This window comes from Natator depressus, chromosome 10 (assembly GCF_965152275.1).
Source record: "Natator depressus isolate rNatDep1 chromosome 10, rNatDep2.hap1, whole genome shotgun sequence".
Taxonomy (NCBI): Eukaryota; Metazoa; Chordata; order Testudines; family Cheloniidae; genus Natator; species Natator depressus.
Genome location: NC_134243.1, coordinates 74127959 through 74151557, shown reverse-complemented (window position 1 = coordinate 74151557; position 23599 = coordinate 74127959). Strand labels below are relative to the sequence as shown.

Here is a 23599-nt window from a genome sequence, read left to right as displayed (position 1 = left end):
GAAAGAAATGATCACCCTGATGCAACCTCACTGAAACCAGCTAGTTTTGCCATTGAGCTAAAAGGGAGCAGGATTGTGCTAAATTCCTGCAAAGCAGCTTTAGACGTTAGCTGTAATGGAAAGCAGAGGAAAATTCTAATAATGTCTGATAACCTACAGACCACATGTAAACTGGTCTCTTTAGATTCAGTTATTCTTATTCTCATTCTCAAAGTATGATTCTTCTGGGAAACAAAAACCCTGCTGCCTTTGATGTAAAGTGGTCTCAGCTATAAAACATGTTTATTATTTAAGTTTTGTCAAAGCATAGAACTAATGCAAAAGAGAAATTGAGGGAATCTATTTTGGGGTTAGGTCCAACCAACAAGGGAGAAAGAGAAAATAATAGGACATACAGAGATTGGTTTTTGCCTTAGCTAGTAAAAGATTGGCAAAAGTTTTGTAGCCATTCTGAAGCGAGCACGGAATGCACAGGGGTTCCTCTCCCCCTTTTCTCTGGAAAACATGAAATACCGTGATAATAATTGTGAGCCAGAATTTCAACCCAGCCTTCCCTCTCGTGTACACAAACAAATCACTTTTGTGTATCGTCTTCTGCGCATAGAAAAGATAGGATTGATACACACAGGCCGTTTGATCACTTGCATGCAAAAGTGATCATATGTCGAAGCATCAGAGTTTCAAAGCGGTTGGTACATCACAACCAGTTTTTCAAAAAGCACGTATCTTGACAGGAGGTAAAAAGAGGATCGGGAAAATGAGTGGGTAGAGAGTGGTGGAGAGGAGAAGGATGTTTGGTGGATACAAGAAAAATGTATTTGGAATGAAATCTATTAAGTCCTGGGATAGTGATGTAGTCTCCCAACTTATTTGTTCTGGAAAGTGAAGTACGTTCCATTATTGATAAGGCCGCCTTTGCCATTCACTGAGCTTGATGATATGATAACTTCATTTGGGACAGAAAAGCTGGAGAACAGTGATACAAAAGGCCCTTGTGGGAGAAACGTATAAATCTTGGGGGAGCTTCCTCTCTCATCACAAAGAGCTGACTGAGATGACGAAAGTTTCCCACAATCCCAAGCAAACTACAATCACAGACCGTTTGAACTGGCAGGAGACGGGCGAGGGAAAGGGTGTTTGAAAGTTCATGATGGCTTTTAGACGAAAGTACCTGTGCAAAAATAAACTAAACAGCAGCTTAGCTGCCTGTCAGGGTACCCTGGCACCAGTCCAAGCTATCCGCAAAGTATAATGGGACAGTTACAGAACATAACTCAGCGCTTTTAATGTAGACACCGTCGTACCTGTGCTGCTATACAAATCATTACAAAATAGTAACTCTACAATAAGTCACATATTTCCTACATAGAGAGACTTAGTAGTCTCTCAGTGCTGCAATTACTTTTTGATACTCTATTCTTTGATCCCTTATACATGATGAAGCAATGAAAATCAAATGATAAGCATGAATTGTTTCCAGATTATTCCAGAGGCTTAGTCATTTTCGGTGATTAGTTATCAATGAAATCTATCTCCTATAGATCTGATCAAATTCACTTAGGTCAACAGGAATCCTCCATTTGATTTCAGCGGGCTGTGGATTGGTTTCTATGTTCGCTATATCTTTGTAATGATAATTTTAGTGCTATAGTAACAGCTTTGCCACACTACTGTCTGTTAGTAACAGACATAAAAGCCTTGAAGAAAGGTAAACAGTATAGCTTGATTGCTTAGTTATATTCACATCACCTTTCAAACACAAACAATATGAAATGTCCTTCTTCAGCATCTCTGAATTTGTATGAAAGAAATTTATCTTAACACTCAGATGGCCCCCATCACTGCAATATCTGAGCCCATCACAAACAATGAATTTTTTTTGCACAACAGCCCTGTCAGGTACAGAAGTATCACTACACCCATTTTACTGCTGGTGAAACAAGGCACAGAGATACTAAGGTCACCCAGAAAGTCTATGGCCCCGCAAATGATTCATATGCTTTTAGAGATCTAATTAGTTAAGCCCAAGGAAAGAGATAATGACGATAAGGATAAATCAAACACACGAGGATTCTCTTTACTTTGATTGTGGTGATACTGATTTTGTAATGGAACTGATATATGGCATGCATGCATTTCCTGAGTATCTGAATAACAAACCCTTACCTGATTGGAAGACACTGGATTGCATTGTGCAGTTTGTCTTACTTTGGAATTCAGCAGGGAAATACAACAGTACAGTGACCTGCAACAGAAGATTAATACAATATTAGTTGTGTGTGTATTTAATATTACATACCTACATCTATATTAAATGATCTGAAAAGGGAGTGTAAGGATACTTATCTAGACTGAAGACCAAATCTAAATAACTGACTCAGTCATCATTCAGGCAAAACTCCTTCTAAAGTCAAAGACAGTTTCCTTGAATAAGGAAGAAATATGGAGTGTAGGATTTGTCACTGTGTTGAGGCTGATTGTTTGATTTGAATTTGATAGTGTTGAAATCTTGTAAGTTCTTCTCAGATTTTGCTAAAAATGGACAACTGAACAAACACATGGGTAAAGGAGTGAGGTCAAAACTAAGTTCAATTTGAAGTTCTCTCTAAATGTCAGGTGGAATGCGGACCATTGTGAGGTATGTGCAAAGGGGAGGTCGTTAATGAATATGCTGTCGAGGGAAAAGCTTGTTGAGTTTCTTGGTTGTGTGAATATTGAAATTCTGTGGCACTAGGGTGAATCTTCAGAAAGCAGTGGATCAAAGAAGGCAATAATGAAAATAAATATATGGAATATTAGATTATGATTATTTTAACTCACATACTTAAAAAATCTTAATTTTCACGAGTGCTCTTTGTGTTTATCAACCGAACATCATTCTTACATTAGAATTTTTAGGGTCATCCTCCACCTTTTCCATCTCATTTACTATTAGCTTTAATGAATTACCACAACAGAGTTTTCAGAGCAGTCAGTAGGTACAGTTTACAGTTGAAACAAACTCAAAAATGTGCAACTGAACCGGTCAAAGATCAATAAAAAAGGTGACACTGATCCTACCAGGTGCAGAGAATATATGATGCCAAGCTACTGAAGAAAAAAAAATATCTAATGGCCCACAGACAATCTTTGTTCAACCAGATATATTAAAAAACCCTCTTTATTAAACACTATAATTTTCACATTGCTGAAAACGTAGAAGCTTTAAATTCCAATTTTAGTTGTGCTGAAAGATGTGAAATAGTTTCTTTTAAATACTTTTCTTTATGAAAGAAGACAATAAAGGCTGCTTATTGGCCCTCATTATCCCCACCTCGATTTGACTTGCCTACCTGCTCCACTGCACTGGTTCAAGACAATTAATCCTAATATTCAACCCTCCTGGTGTAATTTCTCATCTTGGCAGGTCTCTTTCTATAATGACTAAAGGGGAGTGGCCACGTTCTCAAAACCTTGGGGGCGAGCCAGATACATTTCCACACACAAGCCGATAACAATTTGGGCCTGATTTGTTAACGAAATGTTGCATTTTCAAACAAAACTGTATCTGAAGCCACTGGGATTAGCAAAAACAACTCTGGTCATTAATAAGCTGAACACAATAAAGCATAATTACAGGAAATTCTGCTGATACTGAAAGAGTGCATTGCAGGAGGGTATTAATATTTTATATTTCAGAGACAATGTGAACATTTCGTCAATATCATTCCAAATTTCATAATCCTAGATAAACTAGGTCCTATCAAACACTCACAAAAAATTGTGGGACAGGTCCTCAGCTGGTGTAAATCAGTTCAGCTCCTTAGCTTGTGAACTGAAGCCAATGGAGCTATGTCAGTTTTTACCATCTGCGGAATACACGCTTCAGACAAATAGTGGGCCAAATTCTGCTCTCATTTACTGGGTGGCTGTAAATCTGGGGTAACTTCATGGATGACATTGGGTGGCTCTAGATCTAGAGCCACTTAGATGAGAGCAGAATTTGGCTCATTATTTTTCTTTAATCTTCCCTCTTCTCTTCCTATTCACTATATTTTACTCCCTACTTCATACTGGGGTGGCTGACACCACAGCATTCTCCCTCACCAAGAGAATAGGCTGGTTGCTTTTTTTCCATAGTCAGTGCTTCTCCCCAAAACACACAATAGCTGGCCCATAAGCAGTCAGCATACAAAGCCTACTTCAGTATAGCATAGTCGACTGACTGTCCCACCATTCTAATCTCTCTAATTGCAGCAGATATTGTGTAAGCTGCTAATTAGGTATGATTTTATGTGAATATAATTGGGTGGGATTCTTATGTCCATTTGCATTGGTGATATCGCATTAGGGTTCCAATTCTGAAATGAGAGCCATGTAGGAGGAACCCAGGAGCTACAGTGGGTTTACTGCAGGATTGGGGTCTATACCTGTATTTAGAAAGATAGGAGTAACTTAACTATTCTGTCTGTAACAGACTACAATCCATTTCCCCCATTTAAATCAACTTGCCAGATAAATATTTCCTCCTTCTCCCTGATGCACATAATGGCTTAGCTTTAGAGTCCATTATTGTATGTTTCTGCAGAGCTAGAAACAGGATATTTATTCCACTGGGAGGGGAAATCCCTAGCTTCATGATCAGACCCAGACTTCACTTCTAGTCATGGAACAGCCTAACATAATAGACCTCAAAGTCCTGAGAGAGAACCTCAGCTGGTGTAACATGGCATAGCTCCTTCAACTCCAGTGGGCAAACACCAATTTGTACAAGCTGAGGATTTGTTCCAGGACAACTTTATATATAGAAAAAATATTTTATCTTATTTTTAAAGGTGTTTTACATTTATTTCTGATTTTAATTGGTTTAATGTATTCTGTTTTTTTTCCCCCTCTGCCTTACTTTGAAGTATCAGTGATTGGCCACAGCTGGAGATGGGACAGTAGACAAGGTGGACCAATGCTTTGAAGTGGTACAGAGAAGCCCTTCTACATGCCTGGTTTGTGTGTCTTGCTCAGGGTTATACCAATCACCAGATTTGGGATCGAGATAGATTTTTTCCCCAGGTCAGATTGGTAGAGATCTTGAATGGGTTTCATCTTCTTTTGTAGAGTGGGGCATAGTTTCCCTACAGGGATCATCTCAGCATATTTCATTTAATCAGTCCTCTTCCATTACAGGGACTGTGGGCATTGGTGACCGCTTGGTCTCTCCTATTCTCTGTCTATTGAAGAGATTTCAGTTTCCTGAGGACTGAAATGTTTTTCATTTTAAAGATGCTGGGCATAATATTTGGGTACCTAGGTGAAATTTAAAATGCCTGTGATATACGAGAGGTCAGACCAGATGATTTCAATCCCTTCTGGTCTTAAACTCTGTGCCGTTTTAAACTATGAATTTTTTTCTTAGCTTCCATCCCAGGCCAGCACATTTGTACCTGTGGTACCTACAACACTTATCTTAACAGGTGAAAAAGAAGAAATAGCTCTAATAAAATATTTTTAAATACAACCTACAAGATCCTGAAAATAATCTTCTTGTATAAAGTGAACATGTTTAACTGTAAAACATTTCGCCATCTCTGAAATGAGGCCGCATTCTGCTCATCGCTGCCACAGGTACTTTGGGCAAAATTAAGTCCTGGTGTAAATCCAGTGAAATCAGCAGTTATGCCAGGGATGATTCTGCTTCTTTACATTAGTTTTTACTTCAGCAGAAACATCGAGGAAACATTATTGTGTTTAATTTTTACCTTATCGTCACTCTGGCTGGAGGAGATGATGTGTGTCAATTTAACCAGAATTCTTTAATTTACCATTAGTTAAAATTTCCACAGAAGATATTGGTGCGTTACTAGCTGCTCTCAATTAGGAAGCAACAAGAAATAAAAATGGATTTGACTTCCAGTAAGTCGGCTAGCAACATACATGTTTTGAAAAGAATTAGGCCACAAGTGTATGAACATCATGCCAGAGGTATAGCGGTGCAACAAATATGACACAGTCTTTTGTTTGTTTTAAACCTGCTGCCTATTAATTTCATTTGGTGACCCTAGTCTTTGTGTTATGAGAAGGAGTAAATAACCCTTCCTCATTTACTTTCTCCACACCAGTCATGATTTTATAGACCTCAATCATATCCCCCCATGAGTCGTCTCTTTTCCAAGCTGAAAAGTCCCAGTTTTATTAATCTCTCCTCATACAGAAGCAGTTCCATACCCCTTGTCATTTTTGTTTCCCTTTATTGAACCTTTTCCAGTTCCAGTATATATTTTTTGAAATCAATTAGATCAGTTCAGAGTCCGCTGTAATTTATCAGAGAGGCTGAACTGACCCCAGCTGATCCCAGGACTGGGGAAGTGCAAAGGTGGCTTTTAAATAGAGCTGAGTGATTTTTTGGGTGAACTTTTGTGAATTCATGTCGAATTCAGCAAATAGCTTCAGCAAGAAAATCAAGATGGTTTGTTTTGGCCACTTTGAAACGCTTCATTTCAACTGTTTCAGAATGAAAAGTTTTGACTTTTAATTTTGAAATAGCATTTCGTTTCAAATGTTAAGCTTTTTTTTTAAAATGAAATCAAAACAAAAGAGAAAGTGAAAAACACTGAAAATAAGCCCAAATGAAAAACTGGAAAAAAATCATTTCTGGGCAAACAAAATGAAAAAACTAATCAAATTTCACTTTGGGTGGAACAAAATATTTTAAGAAATCCGTTTTGGTTAGAACAGAACTGATTTTTCAGGGGGATTTTTCAATTTGCCCCCAAACTGACAAATCCATTATTTACTTTTCTCTAAGCTTTAATCCATCTTTGCTTCCCCCTCAAATCCTAAACCGACTGTAGCTTGGGAAGGCTTGAAGATCTAGCCCACAGTTTGTTCCCCTTGAAATGTGGTAGTCCAGGGACCCGATCCAACTCCAGACAAAGGCAATGAAACGGGCCTATTGACGTCTATACTTCTAGCCCTCAACAGGCAGATATATTTTGCAGCAGTGAGTTCCACAGCTTGAGGGCTTTTGTTTGAAACTCTTTTCCTGAGGTGTTTCAGAAAACTTTATTGTTCCTTTTTTATATATATATATATATCTCACCACTAGCTCGTTGACATCTGAAGCCACTGGTAAGCTAAAACTATCAAGACGATGGAGTTATATACCCAGTTAGTAATGTAAGGAGTATGTGGCTTATATTCACAAATAATTTCTGAGTCTTGTAGCAGTAAAAGGTTCTGAATAAGACTCAGGAAAGGTAAAGCTATCTCCCGGGAAGAAAATATTCTCCTTATTACCGGTTGTAACTGTTCCATCATCAGCAGCATATTTTTGTTTCTGTACTTTAAGCATTTCATGCCTTGTACCTTTATCATAATACAAATTAGTCGATTACTATTGTTGCTAGTGAGTTTTATATTCTGTGTCGCTTTCCCTGCACCTTACAGCTGATTGTGCTTCTCCCTGCTCAGATTCTTCCTGAGAAGAGTAGACTGACCTGCCTTTAAGCTTGCATGCTAGTATGTGATCAGTAACAACCTGCACTATTTGGTGGCAAAGTATCACAGATTATGTTGTCTCTATCTCTGGAGTAACTAGAGACAGGAAGAGTGTTTTTACTGTCTTAAAACCACTCACACACACGCGCACGCGCACACGCAAAGCACAATGGCCTCTTTTATTCCCCCTGTAGGCTGGTGAAAATTAGGAGTAACTCCACTGAAATCAGTGGCGCTATACTGGTGTGAAACTGATGTAAGTGGAAGGAAAATCTGCCCTCGGGTCCTGTTGAACAGAATGGTGAACAGAACTGTTCAGACTCTGCGTTGACCCTGCTAACCACTTGCAGATATTAATTCCTAATATTTTGGACAGACACTCGTGACTTTTCCGATGGCTTCTCTTTCGCATTTATCAGTCTCATTTATTAGTATATTTTAATGGTGGTGAGAGATTTACTGTCAAGGTATTACATACATTCATTTTGACTCATGCAAAATCCTAGTGCGAGTATCCAAATGTTGGACACAGCTGTTAGCAGACAAAAGAGCGACCCCTTATTATTTTTGTTTAACCTGACAGCTCACACGTTTGAAAATCGCATAATCATTTACAGTTTAGCAGCGCTATTACTTCTTTGTACTGTTTTCTCAGATGGGGGAACGGGAACCAACTTGATATCAATCGTTCCCCGTGCCAATTCAGAGTAGGGACACCCCCCAACCTTTCATTTCAAATCAGTGGCACCTCTGCTTTGATCCAAAAGTCCACAGCTGGGAAGCTGACATGAAAGACTCATGCTTCCCCGCTCAAAGTGGTCTGCCTCCATTCCACCAAATTCACTCTCTGCTGTGTACCTCTAACAAATTCCAGCAGAGTCACCTCTGCTCAGTTTTAGCAGAACCTTTTCCTCCCTGTCATTGAGGGAGCAGGCATATTAATCACACTCAGCCCTACTAACATTAACAATCCGTCAAAGTGGCCTACGAGATGCTTCATCTGCTGTAACTAGGAAATTCCCCTGAAGACCTGCTGATTTGTCCTGGCACTTCTGCCTGTAGGACAAAACAGACAGAAACCACTTTTTTCCCCTTTTTCTTTTCAATTTTTTCCACCCTTCTTTCTTTTCTGCAGTAGCTCAGAGCTTATCGAGCATGAACGACATTTTCAATGAAAGAAATGCTTACCCAATGTTATCTCTTTCATGGTACATGGGTCTTTACTGTTGATGACATCAGGCTAGGGGTCATTAAAAGTTCCTTTTGCAATAATGTCAGCAAGTCAATACAGTGACTCTGTGATTCTGGTGCCTTGCCATATTTTGACAACCTGTTTTCTACTATTCCTTAAGCTATGTAACCATCAAAAAAGGTAAAAATCCCAGTTTCAGCTGGCCACAGAGGGTAAACTGTCACCTCTGAAAGGATCAATCCTAAGCAGGCTGTTTGGAATGGATACTACATGTGATCTACCTATGACAACACTATAAATCACAATTTTTGCATAGTATACGTTGCTGATGGAACAGATCACACATGCTGTAGCATGCATTGTTTTTTAACTGATCATTAAATCACATATGACAATAGTGGTTCCAATTCCTGGTCACCCTGAACACTAAATCATCATTTACCCCAGTGCAAAAAAAAGTATAAAACAGCACCAAATCAGAAAGAATGAGTTTTGCATCCACTCTTCACTGGAATAAATAACTGCATGCATCGGATGCATCTGATGAAGTGAGCTATAGCGCACGAAAGCTTATGCTCAAATAAATTGGTTAGTCTCTAAGGTGCCACAAGTACTCCTTTTCTTTTTGCGAATACAGACTAACACGGCTGTTACTCTGAAACTTGTCAATATATTAATACAAGGACCTGCTTTGTCTGATTCGCTACACAGAAATTGGAGATGGAATCTGCCTAATTACACTCCACCCTTAAGCAGAGAATTTGAGGCTATAAGCACTTATTAGGAAGTTTAATCGATCCTGGGGCTAGCTGAGGATCATTCCTTATAATACATTGCCTAGTGTTTTGTCCAATCTTGATTTAAGAGTCCCATGTGACTGGGCTTCTATCACTTCCACATGGGAGACTATTGCACGGTCTAATACATCTCACTGTCAGCATTTGTCTTTATATTCAGTAGGGCTGGGGGAAAATCAGACAGTTCAAGTGTTTGTGACCCTTTCAGACTATTATTAGGATTTTCAAAGCTAGCTAGAGTTCACAGATAGGGCTCACTGGAAAACAAGAATTCTATTCTGCAAAAATTATGAGGTTTCAATATTTGTTTTCATTATTTGAATGAAAACTAGAGCTTTTTAAAAAAATTGTAGAAAGGGAGTGAACCACCCCAGAATGACCAATTGTGGGAGACCCACGTGCAAGTCACTGCTGTGCCTGGCTAAGAGCACAGACTTGAACCTGGATCTTGCACACTCAAGCAGAGTGCCCTAACCATGTGGCTATTGGCAATAAGGCCAGCATAGATATAAAATTCCCCACCAGCTCTATTCACAGCTCCTTCTTCCTGTAACTTAAACTTTCCCCACCTCTTACGGAGGATTTAAAAAAGCAAAACAAATTTCAAGCTAAAGGGAAGTCTGACTGTATAGGGATAGAAGAATCACCCCCCACCCTGCAAGAGATAGAATGGCATGCGTGACCTACTATTTACGATGGATAGATACTGTATTTTAACATTTCATTAGAATTTTACTCACTCCCCCTTTCTATTTTCTTGTTGGATTTTTCTCTGTCCTTTTTCCTTAACCCGATAATATTGAACATCAGAGTCCACAAAGTTTGAGTGGCTTTGTAAGTAGGCCTAACAAATTCATCCAGCCATCATAGTTTGCCTCCATTTTCTCCATCTTAATTTCATCCATTTACTCCGAATTATCCCACCCTAAAGAATTCCCATCTTTCGGTCTGACCGCCATTCAAATATTTGTAGTTAGATGGCCTTTTGCTTGCTAAGCTTATACCCATCGTAATCTTTTCACATAAATCCATTTCTGGAAGCCCCATTTTGCTTGCTCTTTTCTGAACTTCTCTAGTATGTCTTCCTGGTAATGAAGTGATTAGAAATGAATGCACTATTTCAGGTGTGGTACCACCAGATCTCTATGGAGAGAGACTTCCTCCTCGTATTTCCTACTTGCTCCATGGTATGATATATGTACCTATACCCAAAACTGCCTATGGTTTTGCACTTTTTGCTTCTGCATTGCACTGCAATATTACGCTATAGAACATGTATACTCCAGAAGTCCTGGCTTTTTAGACAAGTATCAGTAATTGCCCCAAGAGGCAATACAAATACAAATACAACAAAGAAAAAATGCCTCTTTTCAAGCCATGGTACAGGATGTTCTTGCTGGTATTGTTTAAAACTAAGCATTTATTTATTGGCTCATACACAAATAAGGCACTTTTATCTTTGCTATGCGTATATTCTGGTGAGTTGAAATAATTAAAATACCATTCTTTAAAATGAGAACGTTATTCCCATGCCTTTCCATAGATCAGTGTGTCTGACAAAGCAGGGCAAATGTCAAGATCCCCATTTTACAGATCGGGAGGCTGAGGCATGGAAGGGTGAAATAAGTACCCGAAGATCACCCTGTGGGTCAGTGACAGAGCCAGGAATAGAACATGGAGCTCCTCACCCCAGCACTGTGCTCTATCTGCTGGACAATACTGCCTACCTGCTGCTTCCTGAAGGCTCAATTCAGCAGCCTTTAATCACAGTAGAGAGACAAGATGGGTGAGGTGATATCTTTTATTGGACCGACTTCTGTTGGTGAGAGAGACAGGCTTTTGAGCTTACACAGAGCTCTTCAGGTCACTGTAGTTAAGGCTGTAGAACTGACCTCTTATTTTCTAATTTTGTATAGAACTTAATCATGAGCCTCAAGTATGCAGCAGAAACATCACCACAAACAACAGTTTAGATTCTGAAGACTCCAATTTCCCTTGGAGACCTGCAATTCTAACAACAAAAAAAGTCAAAAAGTCACTAACTGGGAATAAGAAGAGTGAATGAAAAGAATAAGCAAAAATGGCCAAAGATAATCCAGTCGGAAAGACCTCACATCAACGGTGACATCCTGGCTCCATTGAAGTCGGTGGGAATTTTGCCATTGACTTCAATGAGGCCAGGATTTTACCGCAAGCCTTGAAGAAAGCCGCAGTGGTATCTTCAAGGAAGGGCTTCTATAGCAGCTCCCAAGCAGAGAAGTTGCTAGTCCTGCCCGTTTCAGATATAACCTTAGGACAGAGAGCCAGGGATATCCTGACGTCAGGTAGAGTTGTCGCTCTGTATCTATGGAGTTCAGCTGCAATAAGAGTCCCATCTATAGAGAGACTATAGGATCAGTTGCCTAGTCCCACCTGGTCCCACCTCCTGCTTTTGGGAATGACCGATGGAATCATAAATGGCCTCATGACACTGTTTCAGGCAGGATGCAGAAAAAATGGCCTTTCTCTCGTAGAAGTATGTGGGTTTGTCTACACTCTTCAATATACAGTTGTTGTGTAAAAGTGTATGGCCACAATCTTGCAAGAGGCTCAGCACCTCGTGTAGCCTGAGACAAATTAAAAGCACTGAGCAACTTGTGGGAAGAAGGATCAGTCCCTAGATCCTTACTAGAGAGTCTATCCTGATGAATGTTCTAAGCTCTCATTAATTTGGGTGTTCCTTGGCAGCCTCTCATCCACCTATTGATGCAACCTGACCCTACTCAGCTTGTGATGACTGAGAGAGACTCAGCACCGTGTGATATGGCTCCAGATAGGCACGAAGTAGTGTATTTATGTTGTTCTTTTTAAGAGTGCCAAAATGCAACATACTGTCTGCTAGTAGCATAAAGTGGCAGGGAACTAATGCATTTAGGCCCTGATTCAGCAAAACACTGAAGCATATGTCTAATTTTAAGTATGTGCTTAAATCCCCTTGACTTCAATTGGCATTCAGCATGTGCTCAAAATTAAGCTGTGTGTTTTGATGAATTGGGGTGTCACCAAGATACAATAGGAACATCAGGTCCTAAAGGATAGTGCTCTAGTATGAGTTTTTCTTTTGTACTATTCCACACCCTGGAAATTAAGGTCTGCATTCACAGGGTTAAAAAGTTGGCACTTTAGCACAGATTAGGCATGGAATATTTTTTTTTAAACAGGATCTTGGATGATTAGAATGAAAGGCCTTTGTATCTCTGAAGAGTCTGGATAGCCAGCTTCATCATTAATCCTCCAAAGTTAAGGATTTCTCTAGTTCAGAACCTCTCAGACTCTGATCCCTGGATGAAAGTGACTCACAATGCCTTCCTGGGCAGTCCAAGGTGTGAAACCAAGCAATGAGGGATTCAGATGTTAAGAAGGAAGGGTTTGGCAAAAGAGAGGTCAAAAGAGAGGTCTACAGAATGACAAGTGAGGAACAGGTGCCCAAAATGGCCGATACATTATGCTGTTTACTTTAACATTTTCTCAACAAAATTGTTAAGATTGTGACAGTGAATAAGCAACCTCAAAAGCTACAAGAGAATTGCTTTGGCTGTGGATTTAATTTCACTAGCTCTCCCGCACAAGCCAACCTCCTGCCCCTGCATCCCCAAAAAATAAGCTTAAACTAGAACTAAAATGTCTAATCATTCTTGAATAGAGGATATAGGTACACAAAGTACAGAAAAGGGGAACAAAAATGATTAAGGGTATGGAACAGCTTCCATATGAGAAGAGATTAATAAGACTGGGACTTTTCAGCTTGAAAAAGAGACAACTAAGGGAGGACTATAAAATCCTGACTGGTGTGGAGAAAGTAAATAAGGAAGTGTTATTTATTCCTTTTCATAACACAAGAACTAGGGGTTACCAAATGAAATTAATAGGTAGCAGGTTTAAAACAAATAAAAGAAAGTATTTCCAACCCACAGTCTACCTGTGGAACTCTTTGCCAGAGGATGTTGTGAAGGCCAAGACTATTACAGGGTTCAAAAAAGAACTGGATAAGTTAATGGAGAATAGGTCCATCAATGGCTATTAGCCAGGATGGGCAGGGATGGTGTCCCTAGCCTCTGTTTTCCAGAAGCTGGGAATGGATGACAGGGGATGGACCACTTGATGATTATCTGTTCTGTTCATTCCCTGTGAAGCACCTGGCATTGGCCACTGTCGGAAGACAGGCTATTGGGCTAGATGGACCTTTGGTCTTACCCAGTATGGCCGTTCTTAAGATCTTATGTTCACTTGCTGAATATCTTCAGAAAAGATAGTCAGTAATCTCAACTTCCATTAACTCCAGTGAGAATGGAGGGTGCTCTCGGTATTCACCACCATGCAGGGTCAGGCCTTATTATTTATTTTAATTAGACCTTTAAGACCATGATTCCACCCCCGCCCCCCTCCGCATCCCCAAGAAAAAACAAATAAAAGGAGCCAAATGTCTTCCTCTCAAAAACAACCCCAGCAATGGGAACTAAATTGGTACTAGCCTCAGAAAAGAGGAAAGTAGCTGGAGGGGTGAGGGAAAGGGAGACATTGTCCTCAGGTCAAGGCTGAAACAAATTGCCATGGAAATCTGAGGAAAACTTGCACTGCTACTGGCTGTGTTCAGGGGCTGATGGGATGCCTTTAGCCCCGAGGGTTGTCTGTTTGGCATTTTTCACACACACTAAATTAACTTAAAAATTTTAAGAAGTGGCATTGTTTATTTTTTTCACCTTTTATTTCCTTTTAAGGCTATTACAGGCCACTGAAAAGGAAAACAAAAGAGAGGGAGAGAGACACGCACAACTCAGAGTTATCTTTCAAGTACTAAGTAACAAGTATTAAAAATACCGACCTCTCTGCTACCTTTCAAGCATAGGCTAGTAATATATGGCCCAGATAACACTATATTTTCTTTATTACACCAAAGTGTACTTAATTGACATAACTCAGTGGGAGGATTAGCTTTTATACAAATACCGGCATTTTATTCTATTGCCATTGTCTCAGGAGAGCACCGCTCATATATTTCTTTTAATGTGACATTGCAAATAGGTCATTGTTCAGTCATACGCTCAGCAAGAGTACTTAGATATTTAGATTTAATTGATTTTTGTCTTTAAAAATACTGAAATCACTGGTGTGACTGATGGTTGCTTGGATGAATAATTTTTAACCTGGGCCTGAAAACAACATCTGACCCAATTATAATTATCACTCTATTTTGTTACTTCATATTCTTCTTAAAGGGTGCTATGGAGGGAGATCAACATCTTGTGAGGATTGAGGAGTAGTGACATGATCCCTAATTTAAAGGACCAGATGGTCTGCAATGGACTCACTACTTTTTGAGGTGAGCATCAGGAGTAAAACTCTGTGACATGAACCTCAAGGAACTTCTTTGGTCTTCTGTTCCCCTCTGATGAGTTTTTCCATGGGAAGGTACAATATGCCCCAGTGTTATCAATGCTCTTACCAGAGATAGGGCCAAATTCAACCCTGACAAAGCAGGTGCAACTTCTATCTAAAGGTAGAAACATACCAGCTTCTACCTGGTACCATAGTCTCCGAATTCAACACTATCCTGCTGCAGTGAAAATGAGAGTCCAATAGGTGGTGGGAAGAGTGGGGAATAAAGTCCCTAGGAAGGTTAATTGAAAGGTATGCCAAGGTAACTCACAAAATTATTGGCCTGATGGTGTACATTTCCAGTTTGTAAAACCTAATCTATCCGGACAGTTCATATTTTAAGTATGAATTGTAAGGAGTACTTCAACTCACATGGCCCATCTCCTTCCCTGGACCATCACTAAATGCTGCCCTGTGTAGCGCTTAGAGCGAGGTAGCACTTTCTTTCAGTGCAACAAGAGAATATACCTCCTCAGCATTATTATGGCTTGGGGCTCCAAGCGAACACCACCTGCCAGCAGAGGGGCCAGGCCCTGCCAGCAGAGAGGCCAGGCCGTGCATAGATGATACACTCTGTCACTGCGTTAGAGGAAGCTGCTTGCTGCTGCAGCAGCAACAAGTAACAGCGATAAAACATGCCCCACCAAGTGCAAAACCCCAGCTTGCCCCAAGGCGCCATGTTGTGTGTTAGCAGGATGACTCAAGGACCCATTCAATGACCAGCACCCCAAACTGTGTAAGGCCAAGGGTGTACTGAGACCACAGCCTATCATGCTGATTGGTATTATCTCACTGTTTCCTCGTACTCTCCTGTCGGGCTGTCTAGATCTGTCGGTTGTATCTTGTCTTATACCTAGACTATAAGCTCTCTGGGAAGGGAACAGTCTTTTCATTCCGTGTTTGTACAGCACAGTCCATGACTGGGGCTCCTAAGCAATACAATAATACAAATTGTTAATACTAGTTTTTGTTCCTAAGCAAAGAAAAACATAGCACCAAAAAACTTCCTGCGTATTTAGAACTCTACAGTTCACTTTTAAATTGATAGATTATACAGAGCGATAAACTGTTTGGCCTAGATCTTCAGGGGGAAAAAATCAATGTAGCTTCATTGATTTAAATGGAAATGCATCCAACCAGAGCACCTTAGGAACTAGCCCAAAATTCTTACCCAGTCTCAGTGTTGTCAACTCTTGGAATTTTACCATGAGTCTTGCATTCTTTAGTGGTTTTCCTAAAGTCCAAGCTCTTGGACCTTTGAGATCATGAGAGAACCTCACCTTTCATTTCAAAAATAAAATAAAATGTAAGTTTCTAGCCATCATGGCTGCGGAGAAACTCTTAAAAATGTGACTCAAGTGAAATACAAAGGCTCAAAATCCACAGGGCAAATGAAAAGAATACAAAATGTATTATTTTTAAAAGTCTCATGATTTTAAGTCAATCTCATGAAACCCTGGAAGGAATGTAAGAAGACAGTACATGTACAGAAAAATGGCATTCAAATAAGGTGCCAGTGCACCTTGATGCTCAAAAATGCTTCTGGATCTTTAGGTCTAATTTGCTAACAGATACAAATCTGCATACTTTTCAGGCATTAACACCTGAACACACAGGTAACAGAATTCATACACCCACAAAACAGATTTGTCCAAAAAGGCTTGGCACACATCCCCTACTCATGTTTTTGCATCAGGCCCTTCAGAGCCACAAGTGGTTAGGATCACATTTTGGTGTCTCAGATTCCAAACATGTATCATATTTTTCAGGCTACCCACATATGGACCAGATCCTTTTCTGTTTTATGGAAGCATTAGACAGTTTTGCACCAGTCAAACTGCCTTTCCTGGACTCAGGCAGATATCCACAGAATAAGGATATTCTTGGTTGGCATATACCACCGTAGCAGATCCTATACCTCTTCCCCTTCCTGCCACTGGGGTGAGGTCTGTGAGATGGAAAGCAGCATGGCTGTCTAGTGTCTTAGTGAGCCCCAGCTGGAACAATTGAGAACCGCTCTTAGGCTGCTCTAATATGTGCAGTTGGATTGTCCTAGACCAGAGTAGCCCAGCACCGGCAGTGTGCAAAGGTGGTTTAAACTCACTTTCGTACCCCATAGGGTGGATCCTCAGCTGGTGTAAAACGGTGAAACTCCATTGACTTCAATACAGTTAAGCCAGTTGATATGAGCTGAGAGGATCTGGCCCCACACCTTCAGCTGTGCCGAAAGCTCCTCAAACCAAGCTGAGGATGAGCCCAACAAACATTTGGGACTTTAAACAATTCCTGTTTTACAAACCCATCGCAGCTCTCTGTCACAGGAGATTTTAATTCTCAGCACATTTTTGACTTAAAAAAAAAAAAGATTAAATTAGGATAATACTAAGCATCTGTGTGATTTTCTACAGCTCGTCGTCTCCCTTCAGTGAATCTGGAGATGAGTCGTTCCCTGCTAGAAATACTAAAAACCTTTTGTTGATATCATAGCGCTGACAAGTGTAATACTGACAGCAACATCATATGAAATTATAACAGGAATCTTCCTTTCAGCAGTAGGTCTTGATAAATTGGACATACAGATTCCTACTATTTACTGCAAGGTAGCGTGGCATCACTTATTCTTTTTGTTGTGGGGTGTTTTTTTTTTTTTTTGGTCTTTAACAGGTGCTAATTATTGAGCTTCAGATAGCGTAAAATATAACAGCTGTGCATACTGTCAGAGCTGCATGGGCTGCTGAAGGTGTCTACGTGTACATATGCCAATGTGTGAGCAACTGACAGTGGGTGGTTTTGCCGTTTGCTTTAGAAATACATTTGAATAAGCCATTTTTGGTTTTTTTAGAGGGCAGTGGAAATTAAAGTGAGTTCCAGCTGAATTAATAAGAAGTTGGCCCTCTAGAAAGTCTGTTACATCTTCACCATGGCGCTAAACGAAGGGGCATGCTTCAGACTGCCTGGCACAGGTAGGGGGTAGAACAGGTAGCGTGGAAGTGCTCGTAGAATATGGACATTGTTCTTCTCCCTTTGAGCTCAGCTCTCACAAAGTCCCATTAAGTCAAATCTCCAGAATGATTTTAAGATGCATTTATTGGAAGTCCCGGAATCTGAAAGCAGAGGGAGTTAAAGGGATGAAAAAAATCAAGAGAAACCAGAGTTTTAATGTGCTATTTTCTGTGTGAGCCACATCAAACCGCTGGAGTGGTTCGCATAGCAGATGAGAGTTGATTGCTGAGACCCCTCAGTCTAACAAAACTTTTCCCTTTGTGATCTGATTTAAACGGTAAACCATAAATGCCTTGGTGTCTCCCTGACCAAGATAACAACCTCCACAAAAAAAAAAGGGCCTAAAAATATTAGTGTCGTCCGTTTTGTGGTAGGGTCAGGCTCTTAATCAGTTTCAGGGTATAGCTGTTGGAACGGGAATGAAAGCCTTTCTCCCTGAATAGTTTGCTCCCCTCGGGTTATAGTGAAACAAAATATGTAAAGTTTTTTTTTTTTTTTTTGCTTCTAAGTGTTACATCCACTCTTTTAACTTTCCTTTTAAGTTGGAAAAATGCAGTGAATAGAATCATTCTTTTCAACTCAAAACTTCTTCATGAAGGCCTGAGTCTTTTTTTTTGGTTGCATAGGTACTAACATGCCAGCTTCAGATGACCTTTACAAGTATCACATGGAGGCTTTCTCCTGATTAAAATAGTTCTATACACACAGGGGGGAAGGCCTGTGACACCACTCCGAACAAAACCTCGGCAGGACAAGGTGTAAAAGGATAAAATATATTGCTTCCTCTAAGGGGAAGGGGTCTAAAGATTCTGAATAACAGAGAGACATGAAAACCGTGTTTCACTTTGATTAATTCTAGACAGTTCTTCTTTAAACAAATGACTAATGTGGCCCTTGACCTGCTAGAAGAATTCTTTTAGCTCCATCCTTCAGGAAACCCAAAGAAACAGTACTAAGGTTACACCTAATGCTGACCTACCTCATCCATCTGCTTTCACTGGGCAAATGTCAAGTTCATATTCTTTTCATGACGATGGTAGGGTTGGGTGGGGGAAAGAGGATGCAGTTGGTGTAACTTAATACTGGTATCGAGATTTATTTACTGCTGATTATGGCTTGTGAAGTTTTTGTCTCTTGCCTAAGTGCAAGGTTGTTTGGGTCAAGGTGCATATGCCAAAAGAGAACGGGTGGGGGAAGAGACTGAGAGAAAAGAAGGACTAAAGGATGCAGCAAAATACTAAGGAACAAGTGGCTCAAGGGTAAATTTATAGTTATGTGATCTGAGCCCAGAGGGAGGCCTGTGCACGAATGCTCCCTGACCGTAAAAATGCACTAGCTGGTAATGGCTGCTAATGGTGCAGGGTGATTTTACTGAGTTAGACATGTGTGCGTGGGGAGGTAGGCACATTTTGGAAATGAGCCGACGGTGGGGTGAGCACATAAAAAACATGGAGGTAGTGAAGTCATGCTTAAAATGATTATGTTTGCTCTGCTTCCACAGTTGCCTTCCCATATACTAAGGAGAGTCAAAAAGAAACATGCAATACATAATACAAGGAGCCTATGTGGCATTTTATGCTGCTAGCTTGCACGGTATTTCAAGAGGTATACTTTGCATTTTTTCCTTTTAATTGTTCTGACCTTTTGCTCCCCATTCACAGTGTGCACAGTAGCAGCCTCCCCGTCTCAGGACAGCAGTGATGAGGCAATGGATTTGTTCGCAAGTATTTGGGCTCGCACATCTCCCATTTTTAATTAGCAGATGAATAAAGGACCCAGGGCCAGGTTTTAGTTTTGATTGTACTTTTTCAATTAATTTTTTAATAAGTTTCCCCCCCCCCGCACCAAACCCACTCTCAGACCGCTATAAAGTCCTTCCAACTCCAGCCTTTGCACTAATACCTGATGGACTTGGTGGAGCAATTCCATTACAGGCATCCACAGTGATTATTATCATCTGGTGACTGGGGATGCTGGCTCAATGGCACAAGGTCACTTGAATACCACTTCCTGTTACCCCGAGGCAACTGCTTCCCAAGAAAAGCCAGTTACTCACAATAATGAGATCACAAAACCCACACGCTTTCTTTGATTGTGATTTCCAGCCAAATCAGCAAAGCTAAGAAAGAAAACGGCCGTCCTTGTGTAGTCTGGCCTCTGTGCCTTTCTCTGCAGAGCTGAAATAATGGCCTAATCCAAGGCCAACTGAAGACAATGAGAGTCCTTCCATTGTCTTAAGTGAACCTGGGATCAGGCCCTAAATAAATAAGCCACTATGGCAATTTAACTAGGATGTGGGTGTATGCATAGTTCTGGCTGTCAAAATTAAAGATCAACTTCCAAGTTGGTGAGTTTACTTTGTTATACTGTGATGTATGGGTTGTGGTTTTTTAAAAATGTAATTCACGTGGTAAAATCTTCATTCTTTCCACGAATGTCTGATGATGCATTTTAACTGAGTGTCAGCCTAAACTGAATTTGATCATTATGGGAAAAGATAAGCGTGCCCCTAGCTGAAATGGCAACTCTTGCCTGTGCTTGTTTGAGACAAAGATGCTCTGTGAATGAGAAAATAGAGTAAACTCCTATTTTAGTAGCAAAGAGCCCTGTGGCACCTTATAGACTAACAGATGTATTGGAGCATAAGCTTTCGTGGGTGAAGACCCACTTCGTCGGATGCATGTAGTGGCATCCTATTTTAGTAGTTATTCTTTTTGCAGCAAACATCACTATATATTCAGTATGTCACTATTTCTAGAATTGCAACTGACACATATGATTCAATCAATACAATTTTGCCCTTAACATCCATTGGAGTTGTGCAGGAATCAATGAGAGCAGAATTTCTCCCTGAGACTCCCTGTTCCCAAACCCACCCGAAAACCCACCTGCTCCACAAAGCTTTCCAGCTACAAGACCATACGCCACTCTGTTTTTTTTCCCCCAATGCTGAATTGCCATATTATACACACATGTTCTTGAAGACTGTGAGCTCTTTGGTGCATGGACTTCATTTGTGTACATGGAAGATAGAGTAGGAATAGATGATTTTACTTCACAATGCTCTCCTGTATGTGTAAAAAAAAAAATGTTTCCCAATCAATAACTGGGATATTGAACTAGTTTGGTCATACTTTCTCCAAATTAGGGGCCTGCTTAATTGTTTTGCATGTAATTTACTTGATAAGAATGAATGAAAAAAAAAAGACATTCCAATCTGTAGTATATGGATGCCACATTCCTGCTTTAGTTATTGCCAACACCAACCTGAATTCTTGATCTTTGGCTGAGGGCTGCTCTCTCTCTCTCTTAAAAAAAAAACACAGATGGAGAAATTTAAAGGTAACTTAAAACACATGAGCGGACTTACCACAGTCAGATTTAACATATTTGTTGGGTTGTATTGGCTTGGGAGGGGAGGGGGAAAGAAAAAAAAAGATTCCACACTTTAAAATCTCACTCTAGTATTGATTGCTATAAAACTTCCTATTCTAAGATGTTCACAAAAGACTAATATGATATTTTAAAGAACAGGCTGTATTGTTTGAACCTAATGTACATAATATTTTATAAATTAATTTGGGAGCAGTGAGGTTTCTGCTACAGGTGGGGTAAGAAGACCCTGTTTTAAAGGAAAGGGTAACATGGTGTCTGAGAGAGTCAACCAAAATGAAATGTGTTCTTGTTTCTTAAGGAATCACGGGCTGCTCAAACATACCAAGAGCCTCTCGTTAGAAGTCACCACTTTCGAAATGCATTTGCAAGCTGTACTGTTCCAGCTCTTGAATTGGATCATGAGTTCCTAACCTCCACTGGTCTGGCCTTTGAGCAGAACTTGAGAGGGGGAGTGAGGGGGGGGGAAGAGAGGGCGCGCAAAAGGATGAAGAAGAAAAGCAAAATAAATCAAAAGCAGCTTTCTTGGTAACACCAACATCTCAAAGGCCAAGTGTAAAAGGACCAGGGCTCTAATGATATCAATTAGGCTCAATCCTCTGTGACATTTTAGATATATTGTACCCACTGAGTATACTCAAGTCCATATGTATAAGGTCATTAGCTGGATCCAGAACATAACAAATTATGAGTAGAAGAGTTTTTTCTCTCCTAACACTTTCCACTTTCTAAAATAAATTACAGTCCATAATGGTTTCATGTTGAGAAGCTAATTCCACTTAATTTTTTCTTGCTATACCAGGGAAATTACTATTATATCACTGCATATATGAAAAAGAAATACTTGCTAGATTTTCTTTGCTAACTTGCCACAGCTAAAGACTTCCTTTAGAAGATTTCATTGTATAATTGGTATAAAAGATAACAGGGACATAGCCCTTACAAGACACTATCTGCCTTGGCTAATCTTTTTCACTGTCCCTCATTACACTGTGGGCTTCTTCACAGAACATAACTGCATGTTCTGAATGGAAATGGGAAACTGCTAGGAAACGCAAAACAAGAGTCTTCAATATTGTCTGCTTGAATGTTTTGGCAGCCCCTCAGAAATATGTTATCTAGTTCTATCAGCAATGTCTCAGGATGTGGTGACCACCTAAAGGCATGCTTGAAGGCTGACAATAAACTTGTGCTAATCCCTGCACTTCCTGTAACAACAAGCTTCATGCTGGAGCTGTCGTCATTTTTCAGTCCTGGGAGAGGAACTATGCCAATTTAGGCAAACACAGCAAAATCTTGTTACATAAATTGAATCAGTTCAGATCGCAGCTCCACTGCGCTTTGCATGATTAGGCAGAACTGTTGCCTTCATCGAGGATACACAATTGTTACTTATCACGTTGAATGATAATATCATTTCCACTGGAATAGTTTAAGACAAAATGCTTCAACGTATATACGATTGAATAGCCAAAACCACACACACACAGACACACACACCTCTCTTACAAAGCAGTGGGTTGTTATTGATTTGAGATAAGAAACAGGTTCTCAAGTATAGCATTATAGTTTGCTATACGAAAACCAGGCATCTATTTCTTGTTTTCTAGCACAGCATCTCTTGTAGGATCAACATCTTTCCAGTGCTGCCCCCAACAGGTGTGCAACACCTTTAGAACTAACCTAGAGCAGCCTTTTGATAGCAGCCAATAGCCCAGAACTATCACAGTACTTACCAGTAGGGCCACTTCCCCTCCCCATTCTCGGACACACTCTCTCTCCAGCTAACACAGCCTCTCCCATCGCATGACTCACAGCATAGGACCATGTACACTGGCTATACACAGCTTCTGCCTGAGGGGGACTTCCTCCCTGTGCTGGTTTGGCTCCTTCCTGGCCCCCATATGCTGCCAGGGTAGCATATAGGGACAAAGGCGGGGGTCATTCTAGCCCTCATGTATTTTGATGAGTAGTCAGTAACAACCAGAAAGCTGGCAGAGGGAATCGTGATTGCAAATCTTTCAGTAAAACTGAGCTCATGCTAACTTTTTATCACCATTTCTTTGCTGTTATACCTTGCTTTCAACTTGCACCTTGGCTTTTTCAATCCACTTGATAAATGTTACATAACCTAGAATTTATTTTCACTTGCACTCTCTCTTTCCTTCTGTCTTCTTCCTCATCCAACACAGTCACATCTGTTTTACATTTATCTTGGGGGGAAATACTTTATTTATTGTCCTCTGTGTTTCTTATGGTTTAAATGTTTGTAGAAATGGGAATATCAAGGGGGGGTGGGGAGATAGAGAGAAAGGATCAGTTTAGTTTT

General features: G+C 40.2%; 1 long non-coding RNA gene across 1 annotated transcript in view; it reads right to left on the bottom strand.

Annotated features, from left to right (window-relative positions):
- The window catches only part of LOC141995365 (uncharacterized), a 187769-nt gene extending 164728 nt beyond the window's left edge, over window positions 1-23041 (bottom strand). The window contains exons 1-2 of the long non-coding RNA XR_012641311.1: window positions 23007-23041; window positions 2167-2245 (exon numbers count right to left, since the gene is read on the bottom strand). This is a non-coding gene — a long non-coding RNA (uncharacterized LOC141995365). The remainder of the gene's footprint in view (window positions 1-2166; window positions 2246-23006) is intronic.
- Between the last annotated feature and the right edge of the window lie 558 nt (window positions 23042-23599).